The sequence below is a fragment of the Gallinula chloropus genome (genome assembly GCF_964237585.1).
Source record: "Gallinula chloropus genome assembly, chromosome: 19".
NCBI classification, from domain to species: Eukaryota; Metazoa; Chordata; class Aves; order Gruiformes; family Rallidae; genus Gallinula; species Gallinula chloropus.
The window spans coordinates 6893-27908 of record NC_140104.1 but is presented as its reverse complement, the minus strand read 5'-3'; the positions used below and the strand labels follow the sequence as shown (position 1 = coordinate 27908).

Genomic DNA, 21016 nt, shown 5'->3' with positions numbered 1-21016 from the left:
GTGGGGGGGCTCTTTGGGGGGGGTGTCTCTGAGGGGTTCTGGGGGGGGTCTCTCTAGGGTCTATTTTTGGGGTGTTGGGGGTTCCTTCGGGGGTCTTCTAGGGGGTCAGGGGCCATGGTGGGGTTCGAGGGCTCTCAGAGGGGTCGCAGTAGGGTTGGGAGGGGGGTTGAATTCGCTGGAGGAGATGGGGGGTTGTTAATGAGCGCAGGTCAGCGGCAGACGGGTAATTAGTGGGGCAGGGGGAGCCGAAAAGGGCCGAGCAGAGGCGGAGAGATACGAGCAGAGGCGGAGAGATACGAGCAGAGGCGGAGAGATACGAGCAGAGGCGGAGAGATACGAGCACTGGCGGAAAGGCCCGAGCACTGGCGGAAAGGCCCGAGCGGGGATTCGAACACGGGGGTCCTCGGTGCTGCCGCCTTGCGGACACGCAGCGGTACTGCGCCCGGGTGGCGCAGCGCACGGAAGCCGCCGCGTTCTGCTGCCTCCGTGCACACTCGCCGCGTTCCTGCGCGGGTGCGCGCAGAGCCCGCTGCGTGCGGACTGCGGCCGGGCGGCGCAGCGCGAGCGGCAGGGCGCTTTAACGAGGGACGCCGCCATTGCGGGGCGGCCGCTCCCTCCCGGTGAGGGGGGGGTTCCGCCGCCCGTCGCGGGGTCGGCCGGGGCACTGTCAGGTCCGGGGAACCCCCGAAGGCGATGGGACTCCCTCGGGGGGGCAGATTTTGGGAGGGGGCGCGCGGGGGGGGGGGTCACTGTCATGTGCGGGGATTCGAAGACGGGGTGAGGTCGCCCATCCGGGCGCTGACCGAGCTGGTACCTGCTTAGCTTCCCGGACGGGGAAGCTGTGAGGTCACCGGACGCTCCCTCCCGGAGAGGCGCCGGTACCCCCCCCCCCACCTCGCGGGATCGCTCGGTGCTGCCGCCTTGCGGACGCGCAGCGGTACTGCGCCCGGGTGGCGCAGCGCACGGAAGCCGCAGCGTTCCGAAAGTTCCCTCCCGGTGAGGCGGGGTTTCCTTCGCCCGTCGCGGGGTCGGCCGGGGCACTGTCAGGTCCGGGGAACCCTCGAAGGTGATGGGACTCCCTCGGGGGGGCAGATTTTGGGAGGGGGCGCGCGGGGGGGGGGGGCGGGTCACTGTCATGTGCGGGGATTCGAAGACGGGGTGAGGTCGCCCATCCGGGCGCTGACCGAGCTGGTACCTGCTTAGCTTCCCGAACGGGGCAGCTGTGCTGTGTAGCCCCCCCCAAGCTCGCGCCCCCAAACGGGGGCCCGGAAGCCCCCCGGCGGCCATTTTTCCGTCGGAGCCGCACGGAGATGGGCGCCGCCATGCTCGGAAGCCCCCCGGCCGCCTTTTAACCGCCGGAGCCGCACGGAGATGGGCGCCGCCATGCCCGGAAGCCCCCCGGCGGCCATTTTTCCGCCGTAGCCGCACGGAGATGGGCGCCGCCATGCCCGGAAGCCCCCCGGCCGCCTTTTAACCGCCGGAGCCGTACGGAGATGGGCGCCGCCATGCCCGGAAGTCCTCCGGCGGCCATTTTTCCGCCGTAGCCGCACGGAGATGGGCGCCGCCATGCCCGTAAGCTCCTCGGTCGCCATTTAACCGCCGTAGCCGCACGGAGATGGGCGCCGCCATGCCCGGAAGCCCCCCGGCGGCCATTTTTCCGCCGGAGCCGCACGGAGATGGGCGCCGCCATGCCCGGAAGGCCCACCGGCCGCCTTTTAACCGGCGAAGCCGCACGGAGATGGGCGCCGCCATGCCCGGAAGCCCCCCGGCGGCCATTTTTCCGCCGTAGCCGCACGGAGGTGGGCGCCGCCATGCCCGTAAGCCCCTCGGTCGCCATTTAACCGCCGGAGCCGTACGGAGATGGGCGCCGCCATGCCCGGAAGCCCCCCGGCGGCCATTTTTCCGCCGGAGCCGCACGGAGATGGGCGCCGCCATGCCCGTAAGCCCCTCGGTCGCCATTTAACCGCCGGAGCCGCACGGAGATGGGCGCCGCCATGCCCGGAAGTCCTCCGGCGGCCATTTTTCCGCCGGAGCCGCACTGGAACGTATCCCGGCATGCCCCGCTCCCTTGCGGGGGAGTATATCCCGGCATGCCCCGCTCCTTTCCGGGGCAGTATATCCCGGCATGCCCCGCTCCTTTCCGGGCAGTATAACCGCGGAGCTGCCACGAGGAGCCTGCCCGTGCTTTCCGGGGCGATGAGGGGGCCCGTCGGGATGCCGGCGCTCCCTCCCGGTGAGGCTCCGGTTCCGCCGCCCGTCGCGGGGTCGGCCGGGGCCGGGCGGTCGGCGGGTCGCGGCGCGAGTGGTCGCGGCGGGCCGGGGGTCGGTGCGGGGCGCGCGGGCGGCGAGGCGCCGCGCCTTCCACCCCCCCCCAGCCGCGGCCGGCCTTCTGCCGGCGCCGGTCCGTGCCGGGACGTGTCTCCGCGGCGTCCGGCGGGGTGTCCGGGCCGGGAGGGGGGGCTCCGCGCCGCGCGGGCAGTGCGCGGAGGGGGTCGCGGCGGGGGCTTGGGGGTGCGGCCGGGCCAGAGCTCCCGTTCCCCGAGCAGCCGGCACGGGAGACACGGGGCACCGAAGGGGCCGGCGGGGCGGGGCGCGACTGGGCTCTTCCGGTCAGTCTGAGCGTGTCCGGGCCGCGGGGCTGGCAGGTTTGGGGGGATTTGGGGGTTTGCGTGGGTCTGTGTCTCTCTCTAGTTGCGGCTTGTGGGTTTTCTGTCTCGCGGGGCTCTTTTGGCAGAGGAGGGCTTAGGGCTTCTCTTGTGGCTGCTGTGGCGTTCAGTGGTTATCGGGGGTTCTTGTGGTGTCTGGGGTTTCCGGGTTTGCTGGTTTCTTCGGCTCGGTGGTTATTTTGCTCTGGTCTTTTGTTGGTTTTCTGGTTTGGGTTTCTTTTGTGGTTTTAATTGGGTTTTTGGGGGTTCCGTGGCTCGCAGGGTTTCTATAATTTTTTATGGTAAATGAAAATGGAGCACAGGTTCTGCTCTGCCTTTTGTTTCCTTGTCAGCCTTTGTTGCCCTTGTGAAATGTCCAAGCCCATTGGAGACATTACTGTTTGGCTTGCTATTTGAGCTTTCTTCTTGGATACCTTGTACCCATTAAGTCCCCAAAAGTTTAAGAGTTGGGTGGTTACCCATCCAGAACCTGTTGTCCTTCTTGTGAGTCTTGGTCCTTCCCAGCCCTCCACTGACCCCTGCCCTTTCTTACTACTCCTCTGATTTTTTTTTTTTTTCCCCTTGCCTGTACTTCTCTATTGTACTGTCCTGCTCCCTTTTCTTCTCTCCCTTTCTCTTTCTTCATCTCCCTCTCCCTTTTCTTTTTCTCTCTGTGCTTTTTTCCTGCTTTCTCTTCCTCCTTTTTTCGTCTTCCATCTCTGTCCTGCAGGCCACTGCAGTTACTTTCCTTTTCCATCTCTTTGTCGTGATCTGCACCTGTCTTGTTTTCTCCAAAAATTTCTCTAGCCTGTTGTCTGGTGTTCTTTTTTTTTTTTTTCATTCTATATCTCACTGTCCCAGGCAGCAAGCTGGCCCTTGAATATGCTTTATTCTCCATAAATGCAGGTGCTGTTGGCAGCAGTTCATGAAACGAGGGGCATCTCCAGCAGATCCTGTAGAAGACAGAGTTGCTGCCTGAGGAGAGCACGCCTCAAAGTGTGCATCGTCGGATTTGCGCTCGCTAGAGAGTATGGGACGAAGCTGGCATTGGCGTCCTGTCCAGCCAGTGTCAGGTGACACCCACTTTGCTGCGCACTGGTTACAGGAGGATCTAGAGTAATACAGATGTACTTCTCAGCGAAGGCAGCGAAGCAACACTTTCCTTTCAAACGGTGAGGCTGGTAAGGAAAGCGCAGTTTGTCTCTGACTGTCTCTATTCCCTTTGTCTCAGGGAGGCTGAATGAAAATGATGACTTCTTGACTGTGTTATCACACTGGGTGAGTAGGTGTGACATGCTGGAGCTGGATACTGAAGTTGAGTACGTGGTGGAATCGATGGATCTGTGTTTTCTGCATGGAGAAGGTAACCTGTCATTCGTTTATTTTTCTTAAAATGAAGCAAAGGACTAGGGAAGGTGGGTTCTTCTTCACAGCGCAGATTTTGATGACATTGTTGGAGTAGAAATCCATCCAAGGGTGGTCCTAAAGTTGGCAACATCAGTAGCATAACAAGAGAGTCTCATGGTTCCGCTGTAAAGTGGAAGTACAGAAAGCTGTTCAGCTCGCAGAGTGCAGGCCTGTGTGACCTGGGAATCTACTGATGGACTCTGCCTTATGAGGTGAGATATTTTCGATCGAGCAGGGGGAGTCATCGTGACTTAACAATGTGGTAGCTACACTTGTGATGGGCTCCTGCAGTTTTATCAGCTCTCGGACCCCGGAAGGCCTTCATCCTCCCTCCGTCTCTAGGATGAAAAGGCAAAACATGCCATATTGTGAGGATGATTGAGTACAATTTTCTGCCGCTCCATAAATAACTTTGATACTTAGTATATGTTAGGAGTGCTTGTGGGAGCTTCAGCCTCTTCTCGAAGCAGTCCCGTCTGTCTAAAGCGCGTGCTTTTAAAAACATCTGTGTGTTACATACATTAGGAACTAAAACTGCAGCTTGATTTTCCTCCTCTAGGGCTGATTTTTCATAATTGCTTCACCCCGGTAACAGAAACGGATAGGCCCTGTTTCGTCAGGGTCAGTCCTGACCTCGTTTAAATGCTGCTGCAAAGCTTCAGTGTTTCAGTTTGCAAGCTGTAAAAATACTTTGTTAAAGATAAGAGTGCTTCTTGGAACTTAAGTGGTAGAACCGCCTTCTCAATGGTAGCTTTTGCTGGCTTGCTTTTGTGCAATGTACATCTTTGCCATTGTGATTTAGCGTGCCTGATTGGTTTAGCATACAGACATTGGCACCCGCTGAGTTGATAAACAGGTCTTTCTCACTGTGCCATTTTTCCACTTCCTTTAATTGTATCTTTTTCAGTCTGTAACCACAGTTAATGTCTTTTTTTTTTTTAAAAAAAGCACACTACAGCAGCTTGCTTTGTTCATGTGTTCAAAAGATGTTTGTGGTTGCTTTTCCCCCAGTTGTTGCTTGTTTTTTTTTCCTCTTTAAATGCTTTCTGAAAGGTAGAACTGCATTTCCTTGTAGGGTGCACTTAGACTTTTTCCATGTTATCGGAGTTGTAAGAACATGTCAGTTTCAACACAGAAAAAAGGTCCAGCTTTTGCCACGAGGCTTTTGCCATTAGGGTTTAGCCTAATGTTGCCGAGGAAGCTTTCTTTCTGCTTCCCTCTAAGCCTTACTGTAAAAAAGAAAAAAAGCTGTCATGGGAAAGCCGGTTAAATCGGGCTCGGACCCCAGATTGTCACCGGTTTAATGCAATGAAAGTGTCCTGACTGGACTGAAGCACCCTAAAACACTTTGCGTGCTGCAGCATAAGAATGCAGATGGCTTATCACGCAGTAACTTGGGGATCAGCACCGTTTGCTGCCACTGGCAGAGGCTTTTTTCTTATTCCTTCTGACTGACACGGCCATAGGAGGTGCCTGTTTTGTGGCAGTAGTGCAGCAGCACCATCTCTCGACCCTGCTGCCTCAGACATTGCTTAGCCTCACTGCATTTTGTTTCCTGGTTTTGCTCGGCAGGACAAGTCCTGTTTGGCTGTAATTGCAGGGTTAGAGTGTAATATGAGGAAAGGAGGGTGTTGGCTTAGGAATTTCTGTTCCGCTTGCCACAGTTTTGCCACCAGTATTGCAGTTGGCGAGGTGGCTGTCGGGCGTGGGAATCGCGGGGGTGAGTCTCAGTGTGGGGACAGGTTTGTTGCTGACGCTTCAGCTGTTGGGGTTTTTGAGTTGCTGATGTGTGTTTTCTCATTCTACAGAACCACCTTCATGTTGCGTTCCAGGGAGTGTACTGTGGATGTACAGGAAAGATCTTTCCTGGTGAGACTGTCTATAAGCACCGAAGATGTTCGCCAGCTCTGCGCTGAGAAGTTCGAGGTGGACAAGCCGGCAGAGTGCAGCCCGTTTCTTGTTGTCGACGACACCTGGCAGCAGCTGACGGAGCATACCTGCCCTCGGGAAATGAAGGCTGAGTTGCACAGCTGTCCCCAACCCCAGGTCTTCCACTTTGTCTACAAATGTGTTAACAGAGATCTGTGTGGTGCCATTTGTCACAATGATGACTCCACGTTTTAAAAGCAGCAGCTCGTCGTTGGATTTCTGTTCCTCTTGTTAACGGCTGAAAACATCTTTGTTGGCTGGCATTCCTTAGGAGCCGAGACTGGTCTTAAACCAGGATTGCCCAGTAAAAATCCCTTAGCCACATCAGGCATAGCTTAGAAAACCCCATGTAAATCGTGCCCAGGGCCGGTTATGCAGACTATTCCACCAGCGTGTTTGAGCGAACAGCCACAAGACTCTGCTGCAGCATATCATATCGTGGCCCTCGGCAGGTTGTCTGCTGTGGTGTGCAAATGTCTTATTCTTTTTGCACCTGGCCTCTAGCCACATGTCATTTTGATTTATATATGTGTATGCTAGACAAGCATTGCAGTAAACTGGCTGGTGTTAGCTTGGGTTCGACTTGTCCCATTCAGGGCATCAGTTAACTCAGAATTACCTGGATGATTGATTGCATTCTTTCCTGGTTTGTTTTTTTTTTTGTTTGTTTGTTTTTAATTACAGAAAATTGTGGGGGTTTATTATAGACATCTTGCAGCAGTTGCAGGTAGACTGTCAGGGTCGTCTTCTAAAAATATTTTTTCAGCTGTAAAGAATTCAGTAATTATGCATGTGATTTTAACATTCAATATACAAGAATAAGTCTCTTTCGGGTTTTGGCGTATTGCATTTAAGGTCTCTATGGTTTCTCCTCTTTTCCTGTTACAGGTGAGTTCTTGGGAGCTTGTGGTACCTGTAAGAAGGTCGTAGTATTGGCGCTGGTGATTTCATTGCCTTTATCTGAACTGGATGTACTGTTACCTGGGTTAGTGTTTCTATCCATTGGTTTAGACAGCCTTGTGGGTAGGAAGAGGAAGTTGAAAGAAAAGGATGTAGAGAAGGGGCAGAGAAAGAACGCAGAGAACCGAGTTTAGGAGTAAAATGTGTTAGTCTGTCTGCTGGTGCAGGCTCCTCTCAGAAAATGAGCCAAGGAGGTTGGTAAGGTGTTTGTAGTTTTACTGATTTTTTTTTCTTTTTTCCTGGTTTTTGTGGCTATAGGGGTTGGGTGGGTTGGTTTTTTTACAGGGTCTGGGATTTGTGGGGTTAGTGTGGGCTTGTGAGGTTTTTCTGTTGGTTTGTTTTTTTTAACTGGGGTTCTAAGGGGGGGTTTTGGTTCTCTGCCTTTTGAAGGCTTTGGGGTTCTGTGGGTTGCGGGTTTGGGGGAGGGCTAGGGGCTTCTGTGGTGTTTTGAGTTCCCGCAGCTTTTCTTGTGGGGTCTGGGGTTTGTGTGTGTCTTTAATGGGGGTTTGTGGCTTCTTTGGTTTTTGGGCTTTGTGGGGGTTTCTAGTTTGTGGGAATTCTTTGGGTATTTTGGTTTGGTTTTTCTTAGGCTGAGAGGCTTTAGGAGGAAAGCCTGTTCTGAGCGTGGTGTTCTCCTTGTAACAGAAGCAGGGTCTCACTGTGGCATGCCAGCTGTCGTGGCTAACAAGGGAGCTTTTTTGTTTTGTGTTGTTATCAATATTACAAGAGTTCCACTTTGTAAAATGCTTTTGTGATGAGTTCAGGCTACGTCTTGCATCCATTGAAAGCAGTATTTACTGGGGCCGAGTCTTCCTGTTTGGAGCTGAGGAAGGAAGTATGGATTGAATAACAATGTATTGGTTTTTGACCTGCAGATGGTGGAAGAAAGTGAGGAAAGACTAACAGAAGAGCAGATTGAGTCACTTCTCCAGGCAGTCACCAGTCTTCTTCCAGGGGATCCAGAAGAACAGCCAAGAGACTTGGCAATGTTGGCTGAAGACGAAGGTGACCAAACCTTGGAGGCATCGCAGCCCAAAGCTGGCAACGGTTTCGACAGAGGAGAATCGGCTGACAATTTTCTGGGTTATACTTGGCAGCAGTTTACTGTTGTATTGGACATTGTTGTAAAATGCCTTAGAATTTTTATTATTCAGAGGTGATGAGGGAACCAGTTGTTTCCAAGAAAGCGTGGCCAAGGCCACTGTTGTTGTGGCATCTTTCCATCGATGGGGCTGGCAGCAGCTGAGTCAGGGCGGTTGGCTCTTTTTGGGGGACTATGGGGTCTTTACAGGGTCTCTTTTTGGTGGGGTCTAGGGCTTTTGGGGGGGGTTCTCTAAGGGGGGGTGTGGGGTTCTTTGAGGGGATCTTTATGGGGTCTCATTTTGGGGGGGATGTGAGGGGCTTGGGGGCGTCTTTAAGGAGTCTCAGGTTGTTTGGGGGGTGGTTAGGGTTCTTTATGGGGTCTGTTTGGGGGGTCTGGGTTTTTTGGGGGGGCTCTTTGGGGAGTTGGGGGGCCCTAAGGGCCTTTTTAGGGGATCGTGGGGGGGCTCTTTGGGGGGGGGTGTGTCTCTGAGGGGTTCTGGGGGGGTCTCTCTAGGGTCTATTTTTGGGGTGTTGGGGGTTCCTTCGGGGGCCTTCTAGGGGGTCAGGGGCCAGGGTGGGGTTCGAGGGCTCTCAGAGGGGTCGCAGTAGGGTTGGGAGGGGGGTTGAATTCGCTGGAGGAGATGGGGGGTTGTTAATGAGCGCAGGTCAGCGGCAGACGGGTAATTAGTGGGGCAGGGGGAGCCGAAAAGGGCCGAGCAGAGGCGGAGAGATACGAGCAGAGGCGGAGAGATACGAGCACTGGCGGAAAGGCCCGAGCACTGGCGGAAAGGCCCGAGCGGGGATTCGAACACGGGGGTCCTCGGTGCTGCCGCCTTGCGGACACGCAGCGGTACTGCGCCCGGAAGCCGCCGCGTTCTGCTGCCTCCGTGCACACTCGCCGCGTTCCTGCGCGGGTGCGCGCAGAGCCCGCTGCGTGCGGACTGCGGCCGGGCGGCGCAGCGCGAGCGGCAGGGCGCTTTAACGAGGGACCCCGCCATTGCGGGGCGGCCGCTCCCTCCCGGTGAGGGGGGGGTTCCGCCGCCCGTCGCGGGGTCGGCCGGGGCACTGTCAGGTCCGGGGAACCCCCGAAGGCGATGGGACTCCCTCGGGGGGGCAGATTTTGGGAGGGGGCGCGCGGGGGGGGGTGTCACTGTCATGTGCGGGGATTCGAAGACGGGGTGAGGTCGCCCATCCGGGCGCTGACCGAGCTGGTACCTGCTTAGCTTCCCGGACGGGGAAGCTGTGAGGTCACCGGACGCTCCCTCCCGGAGAGGCGCCGGTACCCCCCCCGCCCCCCCCCCTCGCGGGATCACTCGGTGCTGCCGCCTTGCGGACACGCAGCGGTACTGCGCCCGGGTGGCGCAGCGCACGGAAGCCGCAGCGTTCCGAAAGTTCCCTCCCGGTGAGGCGGGGTTTCCTTCGCCCGTCGCGGGGTCGGCCGGGGCACTGTCAGGTCCGGGGAACCCTCGAAGGTGATGGGACTCCCTCGGGGGGGGTCAGATTTTGGGAGGAGGGGCGCACGTGGCGGGGGCACTGTTAGGTGCGGGGATTCGAAGACGGGGGGAGGTCGCCCATCCGGGCGCTGACCGAACTGGTCCCTGCTTAGCTTCCCGAACGGGGCAGCTGTGCTGTGTAGCCCCCCCCCAAGCTCGCGCCCCCAAACGGGGGCCCGGAAGCCCCCCGGCGGCCATTTTTCCGTCGGAGCCGCACGGAGATGGGCGCCGCCATGCTCGGAAGCCCCCCGGCCGCCTTTTAACCGCCGGAGCCGCACGGAGATGGGCGCCGCCATGCCCGGAAGCCCCCCGGCGGCCATTTTTCCGCCGTAGCCGCACGGAGATGGGCGCCGCCATGCCCGGAAGCCCCCCGGCCGCCTTTTAACCGCCGGAGCCGCACGGAGATGGGCGCCGCCATGCCCGGAAGCCCCCCGGCGGCCATTTTTCCGCCGGAGCCGCACGGAGATGGGCGCCGCCATGCCCGTAAGCCCCTCGGTCGCCATTTAACCGCCGGAGCCGTACGGAGATGGGCGCCGCCATGCCCGGAAGTCCTCCGGCGGCCATTTTTCCGCCGGAGCCGCACGGAGATGGGCGCCGCCATGCCCCGCTCCCTTGCGGGGGAGTATATCCCGGCATGCCCCGCTCCTTTCCGGGGGAGTATATCCCGGCATGCCCCGCTCCTTTCCGGGCAGTATAACCGCGGAGCTGCCACGAGGAGCCTGCCCGTGCTTTCCGGGGCGATGAGGGGGCCCGTCGGGATGCCGGCGCTCCCTCCCGGTGAGGCTCCGGTTCCGCCGCCCGTCGCGGGGTCGGCCGGGGCCGGGCGGTCGGCGGGTCGCGGCGCGAGTGGTCGCGGCGGGCCGGGGGTCGGTGCGGGGCGCGCGGGCGGCGAGGCGCCGCGCCTTCCACCCCCCCCCCCCCCAGCCGCGGCCGGCCTTCTGCCGGCGCCGGTCCGTGCCGGGACGTGTCTCCGCGGCGTCCGGCGGGGTGTCTGGGCCGGGAGGGGGGGCTCCGCGCCGCGCGGGCAGTGCGCGGAGGGGGTCGCGGCGGGGGCTTGGGGGTGCGGCCGGGCCAGAGCTCCCGTTCCCCGAGCAGCCGGCACGGGAGACACGGGGCACCGAAGGGGCCGGCGGGGCGGGGCGCGACTGGACTCTTCCGGTCAGTCTGAGCGTGTCCGGGCCGCGGGGCTGGCAGGTTTGGGGGGATTTGGGGGTTTGCGTGGGTCTGTGTCTCTCTCTAGTTGCGGCTTGTGGGTTTTCTGTCTCGCGGGGCTGTTTTGGCAGAGGAGGGCTTAGGGCTTCTCTTGTGGCTGCTGTGGCGTTCAGTGGTTATCGGGGGTTCTTGTGGTGTCTGGGGTTTCCGGGTTTGCTGGTTTCTTCGGCTCGGTGGTTATTTTGCTCTGGTCTTTTGTTGGTTTTCTGGTTTGGGTTTCTTTTGTGGTTTTAATTGGGTTTTTGGGGGTTCCGTGGCTCGCGGGGTTTCTATAATTTTTTATGGTAAATGAAAATGGAGCACAGGTTCTGCTCTGCCTTTTGTTTCCTTGTCAGCCTTTGTTGCCCTTGTGAAATGTCCAAGCCCATTGGAGACATTACTGTTTGGCTTGCTATTTGAGCTTTCTTCTTGGATACCTTGTACCCATTAAGTCCCCAAAAGTTTAAGAGTTGGGTGGTTACCCATCCAGAACCTGTTGTCCTTCTTGTGAGTCTTGGTCCTTCCCAGCCCTCCACTGACCCCTGCCCTTTCTTACTACTCCTCTGATTTTTTTTTTTTTTCCCCTTGCCTGTACTTCTCTATTCTACTGTCCTGCTCCCTTTTCTTCTCTCCCTTTCTCTTTCTTCATCTCCCTCTCCCTTTTCTTTTTCTCTCTGTGCTTTTTTCCTGCTTTCTCTTCCTCCTTTTTTCGTCTTCCATCTCTGTCCTGCAGGCCACTGCAGTTACTTTCCTTTTCCATCTCTTTGTCGTGATCTGCACCTGTCTTGTTTTCTCCAACAATTTCTCTAGCCTGTTGTCTGGTGTTCTTTTTTTTTTTTTTTTCATTCTATATCTCACTGTCCCAGGCAGCAAGCTGGCCCTTGAATATGCTTTATTCTCCATAAATGCAGGTGCTGTTGGCAGCAGTTCATGAAACGAGGGGCATCTCCAGCAGATCCTGTAGAAGACAGAGTTGCTGCCTGAGGAGAGCACGCCTCAAAGTGTGCATCGTCGGATTTGCGCTCGCTAGAGAGTATGGGACGAAGCTGGCATTGGCGTCCTGTCCAGCCAGTGTCAGGTGACACCCACTTTGCTGCGCACTGGTTACAGGAGGATCTAGAGTAATACAGATGTACTTCTCAGCGAAGGCAGCGAAGCAACACTTTCCTTTCAAACGGTGAGGCTGGTAAGGAAAGCGCAGTTTGTCTCTGACTGTCTCTATTCCCTTTGTCTCAGGGAGGCTGAATGAAAATGATGACTTCTTGACTGTGTTATCACACTGGGTGAGTAGGTGTGACATGCTGGAGCTGGATACTGAAGTTGAGTACGTGGTGGAATCGATGGATCTGTGTTTTCTGCATGGAGAAGGTAACCTGTCATTCGTTTATTTTTCTTAAAATGAAGCAAAGGACTAGGGAAGGTGGGTTCTTCTTCACAGCGCAGATTTTGATGACATTGTTGGAGTAGAAATCCATCCAAGGGTGGTCCTAAAGTTGGCAACATCAGTAGCATAACAAGAGAGTCTCATGGTTCCGCTGTAAAGTGGAAGTACAGAAAGCTGTTCAGCTCGCAGAGTGCAGGCCTGTGTGACCTGGGAATCTACTGATGGACTCTGCCTTATGAGGTGAGATATTTTCGATCGAGCAGGGGGAGTCATCGTGACTTAACAATGTGGTAGCTACACTTGTGATGGGCTCCTGCAGTTTTATCAGCTCTCGGACCCCGGAAGGCCTTCATCCTCCCTCCGTCTCTAGGATGAAAAGGCAAAAAATGCCATATTGTGAGGATGATTGAGTACAATTTTCTGCCGCTCCATAAATAACTTTGATACTTAGTATATGTTAGGAGTGCTTGTGGGAGCTTCAGCCTCTTCTCGAAGCAGTCCCGTCTGTCTAAAGCGCGTGCTTTTAAAAACATCTGTGTGTTACATACATTAGGAACTAAAACTGCAGCTTGATTTTCCTCCTCTAGGGCTGATTTTTCATAATTGCTTCACCCCGGTAACAGAAACGGATAGGCCCTGTTTCGTCAGGGTCAGTCCTGACCTCGTTTAAATGCTGCTGCAAAGCTTCAGTGTTTCAGTTTGCAAGCTGTAAAAATACTTTGTTAAAGATAAGAGTGCTTCTTGGAACTTAAGTGGTAGAACCACCTTCTCAATGGTAGCTTTTGCTGGCTTGCTTTTGTGCAATGTACATCTTTGCCATTGTGATTTAGCGTGCCTGATTGGTTTAGCATACAGACATTGGCACCCGCTGAGTTGATAAACAGGTCTTTCTCACTGTGCCATTTTTCCACTTCCTTTAATTGTATCTTTTTCAGTCTGTAACCACAGTTAATGTCTTTTTTTTTTTAAAAAAGCACACTACAGCAGCTTGCTTTGTTCATGTGTTCAAAAGATGTTTGTGGTTGCTTTTCCCCCAGTTGTTGCTTGGTTTTTTTTCCTCTTTAAATGCTTTCTGAAAGGTAGAACTGCATTTCCTTGTAGGGTGCACTTAGACTTTTTCCATGTTATTGGAGTTGTAAGAACATGTCAGTTTCAACACAGAAAAAAGGTCCAGCTTTTGCCACGAGGCTTTTGCCATTAGGGTTTAGCCTAATGTTGCCGAGGAAGCTTTCTTTCTGCTTCCCTCTAAGCCTTACTGTAAAAAAGAAAAAAAGCTGTCATGGGAAAGCCGGTTAAATCGGGCTCGGACCCCAGATTGTCACCGGTTTAATGCAATGAAAGTGTCCTGACTGGACTGAAGCACCCTAAAACACTTTGCGTGCTGCAGCATAAGAATGCAGATGGCTTATCACGCAGTAACTTGGGGATCAGCACCGTTTGCTGCCACTGGCAGAGGCTTTTTTCTTATTCCTTCTGACTGACACGGCCATAGGAGGTGCCTGTTTTGTGGCAGTAGTGCAGCAGCACCATCTCTCGACCCTGCTGCCTCAGACATTGCTTAGCCTCACTGCATTTTGTTTCCTGGTTTTGCTCGGCAGGACAAGTCCTGTTTGGCTGTAATTGCAGGGTTAGAGTGTAATATGAGGAAAGGAGGGTGTTGGCTTAGGAATTTCTGTTCCGCTTGCCACAGTTTTGCCACCAGTATTGCAGTTGGCGAGGTGGCTGTCGGGCGTGGGAATCGCGGGGGTGAGTCTCAGTGTGGGGACAGGTTTGTTGCTGACGCTTCAGCTGTTGGGGTTTTTGAGTTGCTGATGTGTGTTTTCTCATTCTACAGAACCACCTTCATGTTGCGTTCCAGGGAGTGTACTGTGGATGTACAGGAAAGATCTTTCCTGGTGAGACTGTCTATAAGCACCGAAGATGTTCGCCAGCTCTGCGCTGAGAAGTTCGAGGTGGACAAGCCGGCAGAGTGCAGCCCGTTTCTTGTTGTCGACGACACCTGGCAGCAGCTGACGGAGCATACCTGCCCTCGGGAAATGAAGGCTGAGTTGCACAGCTGTCCCCAACCCCAGGTCTTCCACTTTGTCTACAAATGTGTTAACAGAGATCTGTGTGGTGCCATTTGTCACAATGATGACTCCACGTTTTAAAAGCAGCAGCTCGTCGTTGGATTTCTGTTCCTCTTGTTAACGGCTGAAAACATCTTTGTTGGCTGGCATTCCTTAGGAGCCGAGACTGGTCTTAAACCAGGATTGCCCAGTAAAAATCCCTTAGCCACATCAGGCATAGCTTAGAAAACCCCATGTAAATCGTGCCCAGGGCCGGTTATGCAGACTATTCCACCAGCGTGTTTGAGCGAACAGCCACAAGACTCTGCTGCAGCATATCATATCGTGGCCCTCGGCAGGTTGTCTGCTGTGGTGTGCAAATGTCTTATTTTTTTTGCACCTGGCCTCTAGCCACATGTCATTTTGATTTATATACGTGTATGCTAGACAAGCATTGCAGTAAACTGGCTGGTGTTAGCTTGGGTTCGACTTGTCCCATTCAGGGCATCAGTTAACTCAGAATTACCTGGATGATTGATTGCATTCTTTCCTGGTTTTTTTTTTGTTTTGTTTTTTTTTTAATTACAGAAAATTGTGGGGGTTTATTATAGACATCTTGCAGCAGTTGCAGGTAGACTGTCAGGGTCGTCTTCTAAAAATATGTTTTCAGCTGTAAAGAATTCAGTAATTATGCATGTGATTTTAACATTCAATATACAAGAATAAGTCTCTTTCGGGTTTTGGCGTATTGCATTTAAGGTCTCTATGGTTTCTCCTCTTTTCCTGTTACAGGTGAGTTCTTGGGAGCTTGTGGTACCTGTAAGAAGGTCGTAGTATTGGCGCTGGTGATTTCATTGCCTTTATCTGAACTGGATGTACTGTTACCTGGGTTAGTGTTTCTATCCATTGGTTTAGACAGCCTTGTGGGTAGGAAGAGGAAGTTGAAAGAAAAGGATGTAGAGAAGGGGCAGAGAAAGAACGCAGAGAACCGAGTTTAGGAGTAAAATGTGTTAGTCTGTCTGCTGGTGCAGGCTCCTCTCAGAAAATGAGCCAAGGAGGTTGGTAAGGTGTTTGTAGTTTTACTGATTTTTTTTTCTTTTTTCCTGGTTTTTGTGGCTATAGGGGTTGGGTGGGTTGGTTTTTTTACAGGGTCTGGGATTTGTGGGGTTAGTGTGGGCTTGTGAGGTTTTTCTGTTGGTTTGTTTTTTTTAACTGGGGTTCTAAGGGGGGGTTTTGGTTCTCTGCCTTTTGAAGGCTTTGGGGTTCTGTGGGTTGCGGGTTTGGGGGAGGGCTAGGGGCTTCTGTGGTGTTTTGAGTTCCCGCAGCTTTTCTTGTGGGGTCTGGGGTTTGTGTGTGTCTTTAATGGGGGTTTGTGGCTTCTTTGGTTTTTGGGCTTTGTGGGGGTTTCTAGTTTGTGGGAATTCTTTGGGTATTTTGGTTTGGTTTTTCTTAGGCTGAGAGGCTTTAGGAGGAAAGCCTGTTCTGAGCGTGGTGTTCTCCTTGTAACAGAAGCAGGGTCTCACTGTGGCATGCCAGCTGTCGTGGCTAACAAGGGAGCTTTTTTGTTTTGTGTTGTTATCAATATTACAAGAGTTCCACTTTGTAAAATGCTTTTGTGATGAGTTCAGGCTACGTCTTGCATCCATTGAAAGCAGTATTTACTGGGGCCGAGTCTTCCTGTTTGGAGCTGAGGAAGGAAGTATGGATTGAATAACAATGTATTGGTTTTTGACCTGCAGATGGTGGAAGAAAGTGAGGAAAGACTAACAGAAGAGCAGATTGAGTCACTTCTCCAGGCAGTCACCAGTCTTCTTCCAGGGGATCCAGAAGAACAGCCAAGAGACTTGGCAATGTTGGCTGAAGACGAAGGTGACCAAACCTTGGAGGCATCGCAGCCCAAAGCTGGCAACGGTTTCGACAGAGGAGAATCGGCTGACAATTTTCTGGGTTATACTTGGCAGCAGTTTACTGTTGTATTGGACATTGTTGTAAAATGCCTTAGAATTTTTATTATTCAGAGGTGATGAGGGAACCAGTTGTTTCCAAGAAAGCGTGGCCAAGGCCACTGTTGTTGTGGCATCTTTCCATCGATGGGGCTGGCAGCAGCTGAGTCAGGGCGGTTGGCTCTTTTTGGGGGACTATGGGGTCTTTACAGGGTCTCTTTTTGGTGGGGTCTAGGGCTTTTGGGGGGGGTTCTCTAAGGGGGGGTGTGGGGTTCTTTGAGGGGATCTTTATGGGGTCTCATTTTGGGGGGGATGTGAGGGGCTTGGGGGCGTCTTTAAGGAGTCTCAGGTTGTTTGGGGGGTGGTTAGGGTTCTTTATGGGGTCTGTTTGGGGGGTCTGGGTTTTTTGGGGGGGCTCTTTGGGGAGTTGGGGGGCCCTAAGGGCCTTTTTAGGGGATCGTGGGGGGGCTCTTTGGGGGGGGGTGTGTCTCTGAGGGGTTCTGGGGGGGTCTCTCTAGGGTCTATTTTTGGGGTGTTGGGGGTTCCTTCGGGGGCCTTCTAGGGGGTCAGGGGCCAGGGTGGGGTTCGAGGGCTCTCAGAGGGGTCGCAGTAGGGTTGGGAGGGGGGTTGAATTCGCTGGAGGAGATGGGGGGTTGTTAATGAGCGCAGGTCAGCGGCAGACGGGTAATTAGTGGGGCAGGGGGAGCCGAAAAGGGCCGAGCAGAGGCGGAGAGATACGAGCAGAGGCGGAGAGATACGAGCACTGGCGGAAAGGCCCGAGCACTGGCGGAAAGGCCCGAGCGGGGATTCGAACACGGGGGTCCTCGGTGCTGCCGCCTTGCGGACACGCAGCGGTACTGCGCCCGGAAGCCGCCGCGTTCTGCTGCCTCCGTGCACACTCGCCGCGTTCCTGCGCGGGTGCGCGCAGAGCCCGCTGCGTGCGGACTGCGGCCGGGCGGCGCAGCGCGAGCGGCAGGGCGCTTTAACGAGGGACCCCGCCATTGCGGGGCGGCCGCTCCCTCCCGGTGAGGGGGGGGTTCCGCCGCCCGTCGCGGGGTCGGCCGGGGCACTGTCAGGTCCGGGGAACCCCCGAAGGCGATGGGACTCCCTCGGGGGGGCAGATTTTGGGAGGGGGCGCGCGGGGGGGGGGGGTCACTGTCATGTGCGGGGATTCGAACACGGGGTGAGGTCGCCCATCCGGGCGCTGACCGAGCTGGTACCTGCTTAGCTTTCCGAACGGGGCAGCTGTGCTGTGTAGCCCCCCCAAGCTCGCGCCCCCAAACGGGGGCCCGGAAGCCCCCCGGCGGCCATTTTTCCGTCGGAGCCGCACGGAGATGGGCGCCGCCATGCTCGGAAGCCCCCCGGCCGCCTTTTAACCGCCGGAGCCGCACGGAGATGGGCGCCGCCATGCCCGGAAGCCGCCCGGCGGCCATTTTTCCGCCGTAGCCGCACGGAGATGGGCGCCGCCATGCCCGTAAGCCCCTCGGTCGCCTTTTAACCGCCGGAGCCGTACGGAGATGGGCGCCGCCATGCCCGGAAGCCCCCCGGCGGCCATTTTTCCGCCGGAGCCGCACGGAGATGGGCGCCGCCATGCCCGTAAGCCCCTCGGTCGCCACTTAACCGCCGGAGCCGCACGGAGATGGGCGCCGCCATGACCGGAAGCCCCCCGGCGGCCATTTTTCCGCCGGAGCCGCACGGAGATGGGCGCCGCCATGCCCGGAAGCCCCCCGGCGGCCATTTAACCGCCGGAGCCGTACGGAGATGGGCGCCGCCATGCCCGGAAGCCCCCCGGCGGACATTTAATCGCCGGAGCCGCACGGAGATGGGCGCCGCCATGCCCGGAAGCCCCCCGGCGGCCATTTTTCCGCCGGAGCCGCACGGAAATGGGCGCCGCCATGCCCGGAAGCCCCCCGGCGGCCATTTTTCCGCCGGAGCCGCAGGGAGATGGGCGCCGCCATGCCCGGACAGCCATTTTACCCCCGAAGTACCACAGACAACTTCATCTTTATGCTCGGAAGATGTCTGACGGCCATTTTACTGGAGAGATATCGTAGGGTTTTATGTTGTCTTACCAGCTTCTTTTTCCCAGTCATCAATTGCTCCCTCTCTGCTCTTTAGTATGTCATAGTTGTTTTGTGTGTGTGCTCGGGGACGAGGTTGAGTTGGGAGAGGTTGAATTTTTTTTTTTTTAGGTGAGTTGAGGGTTTGTGTGGAGTTTTTTTGTTGTTTGTGAGTTTTTTTTGGGGTTTGTGTGTTTATTTGCGTCTAGGGTTTGTGTAAATTTTTTGGTTTTTTTTTTTTAAATTGGTTTTTGGTTTTTGCGTTGGTGCATTGTGTGTGCTTGTGGGGTTTGGCAGTTTGTAGGGTGTCCTGGTTCAGCCCCAGGCAGCAGCTGATCTCCACATGCCGCTCGCTCCCCCCTACCACAGCAGGAATGACAGAATTACTCGGTTGGGAAAGACTTTTGAGATCATGGAGTCCAACCATACCTGTCCTCTACTAAACCAGGAGAAACACACAAAGGCGTCACGGGCTGGGATAAGGTGAGTTTACGGACACGGCACAGTGAGGGGAGCAACAACAGAGTCTGTGACCGAAAACATAGACAAACATAGAAAACATATCAGCCTCTGATAACTTAGAGTACTTCATGGATGCTGGACCACACACAGACTGTGTCAGCACCACACAGCCCCACTCCTCCTTGACCTGCCCCTTTTATGGGTGGTGTAGTGTCACGTGGTATGGAAAGCAGTCTGGGCCACCTCAGGTCAACTGTGCTGGCTCCTTGTGAAACTTAACTCTGTCCTGGCTGGAACCAGGACAGGGTTTACTTTGGTTGTGGCTATTTTTGCTTACTTGTTTTGTTCATCTCTCTCTGACTGACTGTCCCTATTTTTTAATTTTTTCCTCTACCTGTCTAAGACAGTATGGACTTTTTCCTGCCTCTCTTCCTATCTGCCTGCTGCTTCTTTCTCCGTATCTGACAAGCTCCCTGTCTCCATCTTTCTCTGGCCGTCCCCTTCCCCATGTCCTGCTTTCTTGCTACAGCCCAGCTATCACACTGGCACCACTTTTCTAACATTCTGTACTCTAGTGTTCTGCTCCTCAATTGTTGGTAGCGTCTTCCACCTTGGCATAGCAGCCCATATCTCCAGCAGCCTGCTAGGCCAGCTGTCCGTTTCCCACTGGACTGCGGAGCACAGCTCTGGGAACGAGTGCTGAGGTACCTTGGAGTGGCCTCTGGAACAAAGTGACTCCCAGGACTGGTTCCATGCTGAATAAACACCTGCAGCCTTTGACCTCCTGGCTGCATCTGCTTGTCCTTTGTCCTGGGGAAAGGGCTTTGAGGGAGGCCAGGGGATGAGCTGTTGAGGATCAGGCAGTGCCACTGGCCCCATCTGCCCTGCCCCCATCTCTTTCCCATGCTGCTGTGATTTTCTTTGCTTCCCTTTACCTTTTCTCTTCTCTCTTTTCTTCTGCCCTGCTTCCTCTTTCTCTATCCCTCTTGTACTCATTCTCCCTTTTATTTTAACCTTTATGCTTTTGCCCTGCTTTCTCTCAGCATTTTTTCCTCATCCTCTATCTCGGTCCTGTAGCTGCTCATTGTTTCTTCTTTTTCCATTTCTTTGCCCTGAACTGCATCAATCTATCTTCTTTTTTCTTTTTCTCTTTCTCACCTTTCCATATCCCCCTGCCTCCCCCTGCACCCCTCTCCTATCCCCCTATCCCCCACCACTCCTACCACCCTTTTTTTTTACTTGTTCTTTTCCTCTCTATACCTGTACATGCCACTCCATGTCCTGGCTTTTTATCTCTCTCTCCCCCCCGCCCTCAATTTCTCTTTTCATTTTTATCTTTATCCTTCTCTCTGCAGTTTGGTGTCATTTTCATTCTACATCTCACTGGTCTTCTCTCTTACTCTCTCTGAGCCTTAGTCCTGCTTTCTGTTCCTGTTTCTGTTTTTTCCTCTCCTGTTCCATCTTTCTGTCATTTTTCACTGGCACTTTCATTGGCTCTCTCCCAGCATCCTCCTCTGAGTCCACCTGTTTTTTGTATTGTCCCACTTTTTATCTACCTGTCCCTCACATGTTTTCTGTGCCCTTTGTTGTGTCTTTCTGTCTTTCCTTGTCCCTCTGGCCTTCTGCCAGTGATGGTGATGTGTTTTTTTTCCTCATCCTCCCCCCCCCCCCCCCCCCCCCCCACCCCCTTTGTCCATCTCTCTGCCTCGGTCCTGTTACTGTCCTGCTCTCTCTCCATCTCTAATATTTCATTCTAATGCCTTTCCTGTCCATTTTCTTTTCTTCCCTAACTTTATGTCTGTACATTTCCACCCCACTGGCTGTCCTATCATTTGTTGCTATATCCTCCTGCCCAGTTCACTGTCCCATTATTCCCTCCTGTCCTGCTTCCTGGTCTATTTTTCTTCTACCACAGTTCATCACTGTTTTTTCCCTTCCATTTCTTTGGTTTGATTTGTCTCTCTCTTCTCCGCCCAGCACCGCCTCCCTGCCCCACCTCCTTCTGACTTGTTCTGTACTTTTCTCTTCTTCCTGCCTTTTTTCTTTCTTTTCTTTTTAATCTATGTGTTCTGCTCCCTTCTTGTCATTTCCTTTCCCTCATTTCTGCTCTCTGACCGTGTTTTTCTTTTGCCACATCCCTGCAGGTCTCCTCATGCCTTTTGAATTATTTTCCATCTTGTTGTCCTTTCTCCTGTACCTCTTTATGTGTTCCTTAATAATGCTCATTTTTTTTTCTCCTGCTGTTCCTCTGTTTTGTTCCCCGTTGCTGTATTTTCATTCTCTGTGTCTGCTGCTCCAGTAACAGCTGACAAGTTGTCCTCAAGGAAGGGTTACTGTACAGACACCAAGCCCCAGAGCAGACTCACTTCTGGGCTTTACACACACTAATCAATAACCACTTGCTGTCCTTT

At 54.4% G+C, this 21016-nt stretch overlaps 2 long non-coding RNA genes across 2 annotated transcripts; both read left to right on the top strand.

Annotated features, from left to right (window-relative positions):
- The first annotated feature begins 3680 nt into the window (after positions 1-3680).
- Positions 3681-6967, top strand: LOC311198866. The gene is made up of 4 exons (XR_014617722.1): positions 3681-3826; positions 3932-4008; positions 5861-6098; positions 6870-6967. It is a non-coding gene; the product is annotated as an uncharacterized lncRNA (long non-coding RNA).
- Positions 6968-11626: 4659 nt separating this feature from the next.
- LOC311198932 lies at positions 11627-16168 on the top strand. Its single transcript, XR_014617725.1, has 5 exons — positions 11627-11894; positions 12000-12076; positions 13927-14164; positions 14933-15029; positions 15880-16168. It is a non-coding gene; the product is annotated as an uncharacterized lncRNA (long non-coding RNA).
- The last annotated feature ends 4848 nt before the right edge of the window (positions 16169-21016 follow it).